Source organism: Macaca mulatta, chromosome 15, assembly GCF_049350105.2.
Source record: "Macaca mulatta isolate MMU2019108-1 chromosome 15, T2T-MMU8v2.0, whole genome shotgun sequence".
NCBI classification, from domain to species: Eukaryota; Metazoa; Chordata; class Mammalia; order Primates; family Cercopithecidae; genus Macaca; species Macaca mulatta.
Genome location: NC_133420.1, coordinates 99744604 through 99757320, shown reverse-complemented (window position 1 = coordinate 99757320; position 12717 = coordinate 99744604). Strand labels below are relative to the sequence as shown.

Genomic DNA, 12717 nt, shown 5'->3' with positions numbered 1-12717 from the left:
GGGGAATAAAGTCAATTCGGTGGCTCATGACTAGTGTATGGTGGAAGTTGGAGGTGGGAGGGAACACAATAGAAAATAACAGAGGACATTTCATGTGGTATGGCTAAGTACTGTTTCATGAAACCTTTATTTCTGTTATATTTATTATTTATATGTCTATGTATATACTATGTTTCAACACAGGATGTGTTTCTTATAGCACACTCACTGGGCCACAAAGGACTACCCAATGAACTGAATGTGCCCCCCTCAAATTTCATGTCAAAATCCTAACCCCAAGATGATGGTATTAGGAGGTGATTAGGTCATGGGGGTGGGATTAGGGCTCTTATAAAGGAGATCCCAGAAAGCTCTTTCTCCCTCTTTCTGTCGCATGAGGGTACTACAAGAAGTTGGCCATCTGTAAGCTGGAAGAGAACCCTCTCCAAAACCTGACCATGCTGGCAACTGATCATGGACTCTCAGCCTCCAGAACTATGAGAAATGAACTGTTTTTGTTTATGAACCACCCAGTTTATGGCACTTTGTTATGGCAGCCTGAACCACCTAAGACAAGTTGGTATTTTTCTCTTATTTACAGTTCAGGTTTGACTAACTGGAAAAGCTATGTGCAAAGATTAAATGAAAGCTTGGGTTACGCCAACTTATATTAACCAGTTTCTATAGGATGCTACCATCCCGTCTCTTATTCTATTCTAAAAATACCTAGATCATAAAGGAGAATTTTTTTTTCCAGATTTTAGATTCAGGGGTTACACATGCAGGTTTGTTACCTGGGTATATCGCATGATGTTGAGGATTGGGCTTCAACTGACTCACCACCCAAGTAGTGAACACAGTACTTAATAGGTAGTTTTTCAACCCTTACCTCCCTCCTTCCCTGTCCCCTTTGGAGTTCCCAGTATCTACTGTTCCCAATTTTATGTCCACGTGTACTCAATAGTTAGCTCACACTTACAAGTGAGAACACGTGGTATTTGGTTGCTTCTGTGTTAATTTACTTAGGATAATGGCCTCCAGATGCATCCACGTTGCTACAGAACATGATTTTGTTCTTTCTTATGGCTGCATAATAATCCATGGTGTATATATACTACATTTTCTTCATCCAATCCATCATTGATGGGCACCTAGGTTGATTCCTTGTCTTTGCTATTATGAATAGTGCTGCAATGAATGTGTGAGTGCAGGTGTCTTTTTGATAGAACAATTTATTTTCCTTTGGGTATATATCCAGTAATGGGATTGCTGGGTTGACTGATAATTCTATATTCAGTTCTTTGAGAAATCTCCAAACTGTTTTCCACAGTGGCTGAACTAATTTGCAAACCAACCAATCGCGCATAAGCACTCCCTTTCCTCTGAACCTTGCCAGCATAGGTAATTTTTTGACTTTTTAATCATAGCCATTCTGACTGGTGTGCGATGGTATCTCATTGTGGTTTTGATTTGCACTTCTCTGGTGATTAGTGATGATAAGCATTTTTTCATGTTTTTTGGGCACTTGTATGTCTTCAAGGAGAATGCTTTAGCCTCCAACTAACTCCTTCTTTAACAACTGCTTCACTCTTAAATAATGACGTTCTATTAGCCTTTATATTTAGAGTAAATGTTATATTCTGTGACGGGTGAGATCAGGCAAACCTCTTTAAGTCAAGTTATACGGTATGTCATCCCTTTTAAGTTGAAGCCAGATAGTTGTCCACAGATGTGCAGAACAAGTCAGATGTAACTGGCCGTATCCTTGAAGACAGGAATTCTTTTTAGGACAACCCCCTTTCAACTGCATCTCCATCTTCTTTCCTCTAAATAATCATTCCCATTCCTTCACATCTCTTGCTATGCTTTCCCTCCTTTTACTTTTACAATTTTAATTTTTAAAATAAGTAATCCACACATATGGGTCCAAATTCAGAGGTACAAATAAGTATGGGATGAAAATTCCCCTCCCATCCATGTCCCCCAGCTAGCCAATTCACCTCCCCAGAGGCAAACAAAGACACTAGTATCAAAGGTATTCTTCCAGAAATATTTTATATCATGCCTTTGGGGCAACCTTCCTTGGGGGGGTAATACCTACAGCTACCATTATGGAAATGCGGATCATGACAGCTGTGAAATTAGGCAGTGGTAATGAAAGTTGAAGATTAAGTCCACGGGCAGGATCAGCAATATGAAGTGGTTCATTCATGATCTCTGTGCATTTCCTTTCTTTACTGGAAATTTACAAAAAGGATTTTTTTAAGGTAAAAGTATTGGTATTCATTTACTTATCCACTCAAGATAATTCTGCATGTGCCAACACTATGGGGATGCAATGAGCCCTGATGATTAGCAGCTGGTGGGGACGCAGGAACGAGTCAAGTAATCATACTGTTGAAGTCTTCCTGGAGAGCGAACCGCTGGTCCTGTCCTATACTGGGGATGGGTGGCCAAGGCCTCCTTTCAAAAGTAACCTTGAAGCGTGGTCAGCCAATGCTGCACAGAGGGTGTGAAGCTGGCGGGTGCAAGTATGGCTCAGAAACAGCAAGGGGCAGAGTGGTGGATCTGAGACTGGAGTGGCAGCAGGATCAGGACTGTGCAGGGCCCTGGAACCATGTCAATGACCCAGATCTTCACTCCAGGCACAAAGGGAGGCCACTGAAGCGTCTGGGGGCAGATCCCTGTGTTTCTCTCTCTCCAGCACTCCCAGCCCCAGGCCCTATCCCTTGGTCAGGAAGTTTTCCTGTACCTATGTCAACTGGTTCCTGTTATGAGGAAACACAGAGAGAATGATTTTGAGTCATGTTTCTTTATCTATCCTGGCAGTTATGCAAAGCAACCCAGGCCTTTTCCTCAAAGCTGCCAGGATAAGCCACAGTCAAGAGTCAGAGACAGGTGCCTTTTGGGAGAGGCTTAGATTTTATTCCTAGACCACAGGTGGTGAATTTCGCTGCTATGGTGGCCACAAATGTGATGTTGCAAGGTCCTGAGGGAACTCAGGCCCAGTGTATAAGCAACCGTGGAAGTAGAGCAGTCTTTGGTTCTTTGTTGGAGTGAGTGCAGTGCACTTGCGAACTGCCAGAGAACTCTTAAGAACTTGGTATTTGGGGTAGGGTTGGGTAAGTCCCTAGGGCTACACTGGAGTATCCAACCTGCTCCTTTAAAAGTAGTTGACTGTAGTTATGAACCTGCCTCTGACTGGACTCCAGGAGAGCAAAAACATCAGGGTAGAGAGCTACTTGGAAAAACAAGTCCTCAGAAGGCTGTCCAAGAGCTCAAAAGGCCACTGAGGTGGAGAGCCCTGGGGCCAGAATTTGTGTGCTTCCGTGAGGGCTTGGCCAGGTGCAGGAGGTAGAGATCTGGCCAGCAGAGCCTCAGGTGTCCTCCAACCATCACAAGTGCCCCGGTTACAATATGTAATATGGGTAATGGATCCTAGGAGACCCAGAGTGGACTCAGGAGACCAGTGAGGTTCTGGCTTAGTCCTGCAGAGAGACAAGAAGTTGGGCTAGGATAGAATCCGTACAAATGATGAGAAGCAGATGGAATGGGGGAGATATTCAGGAAGCAAAATCAATAGACATTGATGATGGATTAGATGTAGTGTGTGCAAAGGGTGGAGCCAAGGATGGCTCCCAAGTTTCTGCTCGTGCTACTTGGTGACTAGCGGTGCCCACCACAGAGCTGGGAACCTCATAGGAGTATCAGATGTGGAGGAAAAAGATCATGGTTCTGGTTTTGAACATGTAGAATTTGAGGTACCTTTGGCATATCCAAGTGTAATGTCAATTATGCAAACTGGAGTTCAGAGAAACACTTAGTTTGGAGATATAAATTTTAGATTCACTTATGTTCTCCTTTTTAAATCTCTTATTTCTAAACTATACTTTGAAGTGCTACAGCATGAAACAGAGAAAAAGAGTATAGGCTTCCTAGTCGGAAAAGCCAGGGCTAGAACCTTCGTGCCATCCCTTACTGGTTCTGTGCTCCGGTACAAGTTACTACTAAACTGACTAGGTTTTCATTTCTTTCTCTTCAGTGAAGAAATACTGCAGCCCGCCTCGGAGGCACATGGTGATGAAAAGAAACAGCACTTGAAAAGTGACTGGAACAGAGTAAGCTCTCAGCACAGTCAGCCTCCTTGACAGCCAGGACCATGTTTGTATTAACACTTTCTTATACCCCATAATACCCATCACTTGGCAGGCTCTGTGACTACCAAAAGCCTTTTTATATTCTATCTCAAGTCCTAGATACCCAAACCATTCACAATACTTTGCTCTCCTGTGATCCACACACTTCTGAGAAAAGCCAAGACTGGCAGAGGGAGAATTTTTCATTTCTCCCCTCATATTTCTGAAGGAGCAGGCAGATAGCACTCCCGCACACACCCTGGGTTTACCTGGGAATACTGAACGCTTCTGGAGGCTTATACTTGGAGCAACAGATTTATCATTTACTGGCAATATTAGGTATGCATCAGAATCACCTGAAGGCCTGTCATCCATCTACAGAGTTCATCTGCATTTCTTTTCTTTTTTTTTCTTGAGTCAGAGTTTTACTCTTGTCGCCCAGGCTGGAGTGCAATGGTGCGATCATGGCTCACTGCAGCCTCCCCATCCCGGGTTCAAGAGATTCTCCTGCCTCAGCCTCCCAAGTAGCTGGGACTACAGGCACCTGCCACCACGCCCGGCTAATTTTTGTATTTTTGGTAGAGATGGGGTTTCACAATGTTGGCCAGGCTGGTCTCGAACTCCTGACCTCAGGTGATCCACCTGCCTTGGGCTCCCAAGGTGCTGGGATTATAGCTGTGAGCCACCGCGCCCAGCCTCATCTGCATTTCTCACAAATTCTCAGGTAGTGATGACTCTGTTGGTCTAAGGACTACACTTTGAGAGTCACTGCCTTGGCTTCTTCCTTGGTATTGGGACTGTTGATGTGGCTGATGTTTAAATAAATACCAACTCAAATATCAACTTTATGTGAGGCATCATAGAAATTGCCTTGTATATGAACACCAAAGTGTCTTAATTAGGAATGAATATGTTTATGATTTAGGTACATTTAGACCCCATTTTAACAGTGTGGGAACGTTTTGTTTTGTGCTTGATAATTTCCTCCTGGTTGTTTACTACTATTCATTTCTAAGTAAATGAAAGAAGTCAGTCTTTAAATAGACAGTGTTTTCTTAATAATCATGCCAGAATTTATCATCTAAGCAAGTGTTTTCTCATCCTTAAGGGTTCGGTCATCATTGTAAAGGAGATGCCATAGCTAACACGTAAGCACTGTCACTCTCAGTCTGATTCAGCTTGAGTAACCTAAATGATGACCCACTTCATCTTGACAGGATGGATGGGGCTTATTCATGTATTCATTTAAATATTTACTGAGGACCTACTATGTGCCAAACACAAGAAAAACAGTGTTATGAACCATGGCCTCTGCCCTCAAGGAGTTTACAATCTTGGGTTGAATGTGAGTTTGGGCACAGGTGACAGGAAAACAAGTGAAATACATAAATGAATAATTATCTGTGTTAATCTGTTTTTGCATTGCCATAAAGGAATACCTAAGGCTGCGTAATTAATAAAGAAAAGAGGTTTTATTTTGGCTCACAGTTCTGCAGGCCGTACATAAGGCACAGCGCCAGCATGTGCCTCTGGTGAGGGAGGGCCCCAGGAAGCTTACAATCATGGCGGAAGGTGAGGGGGAGTCTATGTAAGAGAGGGAGCAAGGTAGGGGTAGAAGATGCCACACGCTTTGAAACAACCAGATCTCATGTAAAGTCATAGAGCAAGAGCTCACTCATTACCACGGGGAGGGTACTAAGCCATTCATGAGGGATCCATCCACATGACCCAAATTCTTTCCATCAGGCCCCACCTCTAGCATGGGGAATCACATTTCAACCTGAGATTCGGAGGGTACAAACATCGAAACTGTATCAGTATCCCCTGTGACAAGTGAACAAAACATATGGAGGTCTCCTTTAGGTTGGAAGAAAAGAAAAGGCCCCAGGAGGAGGTGATATTTAAGCTGATTAACTTAGAGAAGCTTAAAGTCCATTCTTGTCTCTGTACCCTGAACCAAACTCACTATTATGCCACTCTGGGCATTTGAAAACTATGCTTATTGGATACTTTCAAAGAAAAACAGAACATATTTAATGTTTATTTTTCTCCTAAAGAAGAGAAATAATACAAAATTATTCCTAGGCATTTTGGTTAAAAAAGTTGGAGTCTAGTGAATAAATACCATTTATGATTTAAAAAAAAAGAACTACTAAAAACTATCAACATTAATATCTATCAGACTGCCTCATATTTCTAAAATGGTTTGAAAAATAACAGAATCAATAGAATAATTATGGAACATCCCAAGATTTTGAAAAGTGATATTCGTTTGGATACATAAATTGTTCAGTAAACACTTATTAAGTCCTCACCATCTGCCAGCACAGTGCCAAGTTCCAAGAATACAAATATAAATAAAACATGATGCTTAGCCTTCTCCATTGACAAATATTTGCTGAACACCTATGATGTGCTTACTACTCCCTCAAGAAGGCCTTTGCATTGCTTTTTAGTTGTTGTTGCTGTTTTGTTTCCTTACTTTATTACCAAACATATGATCAAGTGATCCAGAGAGCACAACGATGGCCATGGTTTAAAAAAGAAAGAAAAAAAATGTATATTAAATCAAAAACCTACTGTGCAACGTGTTGAATCCATTGCATGTCTTCAGTCTGTCTATGAAAGAAGGAAAGCATATTTTTATGACTCGCTCTAATTTCATCCTCCCCTACAAACCCCTTGCTCAGCATGACTGAATGGCGAAGGCTTAAATATCACCTTTTCTCTTACAAACTGAATGAACTTTCTGCAGTCCTGTCTGAGCTTTAGTTCCAATTCAAGATAATTATAATCCCTGGGCCCCTAGTACTTACAATTCCAACCCTTGCCTGAACTTCCACTGAAAGACATACACACCCATTTTAAAAACGGGAGCAATACCAAACACTCAACGCTTTATATTTCATTGCAATTTCACAACTGATTTTCTAAGAATATTAGAGAAAACTTGTCTCAAGAACTTATTGTGCATCCATCATGTAAATTACCGAAAACATATTACATACTCATTGTTTACTGAGTCCCATAAACAATACAGAAGACTTCCTACAAGAACACACACATCATGTTGTTCATTCCAGTGCTAGTTTGTTTTCACTTAAAATGATAATACCAAGGCACCACTGTCAGCTTACTGAACATGCAACCTTGTCCCAATCACTCTGTCTCAAATCTTTTCAAGAGTAATCTAGTTTGGGCAGGATTCCTGTGTTTTCCTGTGTGAACATCTCCTCTATACACCTCTGATGAAGCGATACAGAAGTAAATACAATTGAGAATAGAATGTACAAAACCAAGCCTGTTTTCCCTGACCTAATCTTATATATTAAAAGGAACCTGACCGAATACAATTCTCTGTCAACAGCAGCTGATTGTTTACAACACAGTACCACAAAAATTTCATCAATAAATTAAGTTTAAAGTTGATTTTTAAAAAGAAAAAAAAACAGAAGCCTAGGTTTCCTCCCACCCCGGTTTTCCTGGCACTCAGCAAAAAGTAACACATCCTGCTCTATTGATAAGACCACAAATGAACAGTGTAGCTACATAATGTACAGTTCTAACCGGCCAGCTTCTAAAAAAAATGAAGGACTCCTTCCAACTCCCATTAATGCACTTGATACAAAGAGAACATGTTTCAGCAACAAATACATTTAGGACTTGATGTTTTACAGAATCTAATGAAGACTCTGGCCATAGGGGAAAAAAAAATTCCAGGATATTAAATATTCTGACTCACCATCTAACAGAAGTACAAGCAAAATGCAAATGCAAATTGAATGTATACATATTTATGACTTTACCAGCTGCATGACAAGGCTACCTTTGGCTTCTGGCTTTATATACCAGGAAGAGAAGTTGAGAATACCAGCATACATTTGTGTTTCTTTTCCTTTCTTTCCTGAGACAAGGCCTCACTGTGTCACCCAGGCTAGAGTACAGTAGTACGATAACAGCTCACTGCAACCTCAAACTCCTGGGCTCCAGTGATCCTCCCACTTCAGCCTCCGAAGTAGCTGGGACCACAGGCACGTGCCACCATGCCCAGCTAAATTTTTATTTTTTTATAGATGGGGTCTAGATATGTTGCCTAGGCTGGTCTCAAACTCCTGGGCTCAAGTGATTCTCCCACCTCGGCCTCTCATGGGATTACAGGTCTTTGGTTTCTATTCAGACAGTTTCCTCTCTCCCCGCACTGATTGGAGCAAAGTATTATTTCTGAGTCTGGTGATGTATATAAGCCAAAAGAATCATAGTGAATAGATAAAAACAAACATTTTTGGCAGAGTGCAGGGGCTCACACCTGTAATCCCAGCACTTTGGGAAGCTGATGCATGTAGATTGCTTACATTCAGGAGTTACAGACCAGCCTAGGTAACATGGTGAAACCCTGTCTCTACAAAAAATACAAAAATTAGCCGGGCAGGACAGTGCATGCCTGTTGTGCCAGCTACTCAGGAAGCTGAGGTGGGAGGATTACCTGAGCCTGGGGAGGTTGAGGCTGGAGTGAACCATGGTTGGGCCACTGCACTCCAGCCTGGGAAACAGAGTGAGACCTTGTCTCAAAAAAACAAAAAAAAAAAAAGTAAAAAGAAAAAAAAAAACATATTCTGTTTAATGGCATCTGCTTGGGCAAGAAAACTTAAACATATAAATGCTAAACCATTTCCAAATGTACTAACTCTCTAATAATGATAGTAAACAGAAGTTTTCTGTTAATCTCTATGATTTCTAAAAGTCAAAACCTTCACCATAGAACTCCTGGGACAAACTTGAATATGAACCTTCTTAAGAATACCACATTGATCTTGGTCCTCCTGCTATCATCTTTGTGACCATAAGTAAGTCAATTCACCTAAGTTTTAGTTTTCTTATCCATAAAAGGTACTTCTAAACTAATTAATATTTAAATTATCAGAAGGAGATAGACATCAATCCCCAACATAAATTGCAGATCCATTATAATATTTAAGATCACTATATTCTTTATTATCATTCTTCCAAACATAAAAACACTACTTGTCTGTATATAAAGAGGAGGAGTGGAAAGAGAAGATTGTTAAAAGGAACAGAAACTAGGTTGGTTTTGTTAATTAGGTTCCCCCTCTGAAACCACGAGCCAGTATTAGCGTCTCCTGAAATTTACTCAATACCCTATTTTAAAAACAGAATGGTTTCTCCATCTCAAGACATACCCTTTCGTAAAATGGGACAAGTCAATTTCTAGGAATGTATCTTTCAGCAGCTGTACTACTAAGGCGGGGGAGGCAAACAAAAGAGCATAACACAGATGACATGAGTCTACTGTCTACAGGGAGAAAGAAAAGCTCTTCCCTATATAATGCATTCAGAAAAGAGAGCAACAATGGGCTCTGTACCTGCCAGCTCCAGGAGGCACAAGCCTATAGGCAAATTATCTTACGTGTGGGGAATTTACATGGTGAGATGCTTTCTATGTTTTACAGCATGTGTTTTCCTTATGAATGACTTCATTCACCTCCTTCATTAATTCAACAGTTATTTATTGAGTACTTACTTTACGCAAACCAAAAGCTAAAAAAAAAAAAAAAAAAAAAAGTTACGAGCTTACAATTAGAATATTCAAGTAAGCCCTGCCATGTACCTTACAGTAAGTACTTCAGCCCCTCAGAATATTTTCAAGTCAAACAGCAATACTAAACAATATACTGTAGATGCTAAGCTAAAACGCACTTGTTACGTTTCATTCCTTTGATGACGTGGTATGTAGTAAAGGTGGGAAGGGATAAACTAAAGCTGAAAGAGTAATTAGCCAGGTCTCTTAGGTGATATAGGGTAAAAAGGTGTCCTTTGTCTAGAGAAAATGATACCATTGGATTACAAACACATTGCTAAACAACACAGAATGCTAAAGTTGGAAAGAAAAAACACAATTTCATACAAACGTTTTGTTTTATATGTGAGACACTTGAGACTTGGAAGTGATATGATTTGGCCCAGGTCATACAGCCAAATGCAGTCCCAGAACTAGAACCCAGGTCACAGGGGACATGCTGAACAGTCCCTTGTGTATTGCAGTTTCCATGATGTGTCCTCATTGCTATCAGAACTGAAATGATGGCAGAATACACAAAGCAATGGACTGGATATCAGAAGACCCAAGTTCTAGTCTTGTAAACTCCTCTAAATTAGATGTAAATCCATGAAAAACTCCCACTGCTTGTCTAAACCTCAGTTTCCTCATCCATAAAATGTAAACAGTAATTTACAGTGAGACTGTGCAGACCACAATAAATGCAGAAGACCTCTACCATTAAAAAAAACACCTTATATAAGTACAGAGCAGGCACCTGTTTATGACAGAAAACCTAACAGTGATTCTAATACCAGCACTTGTTACCTTGATAAATCTCTGAATCTGTGGGCCTCACGTTCCTTCTGTGTTTACATGGTAAATAATCTTCGCCCTGCCTCCCTCAGAAATGTTTGGAATTAGGTGAGAACATTCAAAAGAATTTACAAATTGCAAGACACTGATGCAAATGTAAGGTGTTATTAAATCTCTCTAGTCTTAATGTGGACAAAAATGCAATGTGGTTCTATCATTCAGTGCTTTACAGTTTTCCTTCTCAGGTAAGATGTCATCACACATCAGTCTCAAACTCACCAGCTTTCTCATCAGTCCTCATAAGTCTCTGCCCACAGGACCATATCAGAACCCACCGTTTCCCTCCGCTCAGAGATCACACATGAAACTCACTCAGCCTCCCACTGGTTTACACTTGGCCGATTAAGGTTTTTTTTTCCCAGAGTCTCCTTTCAGCTGGGAATGCTCTAGCAAAGCTTCCATGACCACTACCCTACTTCATCACATTAGAGTCCTAATGAAACCAATCCTTTCGCCTTTCTCCACTCCAACAGCTGCGGAACGCTTTAGCCTCTTCGCAGAACAGGAGAGAAGTCTCTGGCTGAATGTGCTTCATTAGAGGGACAAAAGGGGTTCCCCAAACCAAGACTCAGAAGTACTGACACAGAGACACCGCTTCTTCCTTGCACGAGATTAACACATTCTAAGGTCCTACCGGTCCCTTAAGGATCATTCACCTTAGAGCTAGGGCCTCCTGCATCTGAGAATGTCACAGAGAGGTAGTGATAGTGGGTGTTATTTCTGGTCTGCAATACGCTCCCTTTAAAAAAGCATCAGAGTAACTAGGACTGCCTTGTTCGGAGCCCTGATTTCAGTAGATTCGATGAAAGAATTCATCAATCTACCCAAACAACTTCTCCGGAACAGGTTTCTACTCAACCACGCTGGGCACCAGACAAGAGAGCTGGGGGTTGGGGGGATAAGAAATGACAACACACTCATCTGCATAGATGCGAGATAAGCAGACATTTGTTGTCTTCTGTTCTGGCGACTCCTGGCACCGGCATAATAAATCAAACCAGGGCATTCTCCCTCCCCAGTGCCCCCACACTCCCAGCCCCTGCCCCAGATGTTGAAGCGTCACGTTGACCAGGCTGGGGGAGAAAGCCTGGGAAACGCAGAAGTCTGTTGCTGCATTTAGACTGGAACCATACCGCACCTGTTCAATCCGGCTCCAGCGCCAGAAATGAGCAGAACACCAACTCACAAGCCCCTCTGGAGATACCAGGGGCGCCTAACAAGTTCACCGCTGTTTCGTACCGGGGGAGGGTGGTGGGAGACCTTTCCTTCAGCTGCCAAACTCTGCAGGTTCCCCTGGAAGGGGGAGAGGACTCCTATTTAAGTGAACCCAGCGTGTTCTCCGAGCGTCACTGCGGCCCCGGGGATCCGGGTGAGGAGCGGGTGGGTGCCCGCTGGGAGCGCGCAGCTGTGGCCCCAGCGGAACGAAGGTCCCGCTTCGGCGGCCACGGGCGCCCTCTCCACGTCACCCCCAGCACAACGCAGACAGGCAAAGTGGAAGGGTAGAGAGACCGACGGGTTTCAGCAGAGATGCAGAGCCCCCAAGCGCGAGCCCCCTCTGAAGGGTCTAGTGGAAGGGGCCGGGGACGCACAGGAAACTTACCTCACCCGGGCAGCATTCGGGTGCCTCCGCTACCAAGACCAGTTGCGCCACAGTCTGCAAGTTATCGGGACGTTGTCGCTTCCCCACGGCGAAGGGAGAGCAGTGCAGGCGAGGGGCGGGAGGCGCAGCGGCGCGGAGTGGGCGGCGGGTGGGGCCGGGGCCGGGGGCAGCACTGGGGGCGGGCAGGTGCCGGGGCTGGAGCCGCGGGGCCAAACTCGCTCGGACGCGCCTTGGCGGGGGCGCGCGGCTACGAGTATGCAGTGCGCGCGCGCCGCAGCGAGTGTGTGTGTCCCCGCTTTCCCCTTCCTTCCCCGCCGGTCCTTCGGCCAGACGGAGCGGCGAGCGGCCGCCAAAGCCCAGCAGCTCCGAACGGCTCCACGGCCGGGTGCAGCCTCGCCGCGGCGCGTTCGGGGACCGGGGACAGAGAAGAGCAGCAGCGGCGCCCCCCGGGCTCGGGCGCGGGTTCCCGCTTGGTGCGCGCCGGAGTCGGAGCGAGGCGCAGAGAGAGCCGGCTGCTCGTCGGCTGCCGCGGCTGGGGAGGCTGTAGGCCCCGCCCGCCGGCCGCCCAGGCT

The 12717-nt window shown here is 43.8% G+C and overlaps 1 protein-coding gene across 2 annotated transcripts in view; it reads right to left on the bottom strand.

Annotated features, from left to right (window-relative positions):
* The window catches only part of PIP5K1B (phosphatidylinositol-4-phosphate 5-kinase type 1 beta), a 306505-nt gene extending 294303 nt beyond the window's left edge, over positions 1 to 12202 (bottom strand). For both annotated transcript variants that reach the window (XM_015117852.3, XM_077966192.1), the window contains exon 1: positions 12146 to 12202. The gene's annotated coding sequence lies outside the window, so the exon portion shown is untranslated. The remainder of the gene's footprint in view (positions 1 to 12145) is intronic.
* Positions 12203 to 12717: the final 515 nt, after the last annotated feature.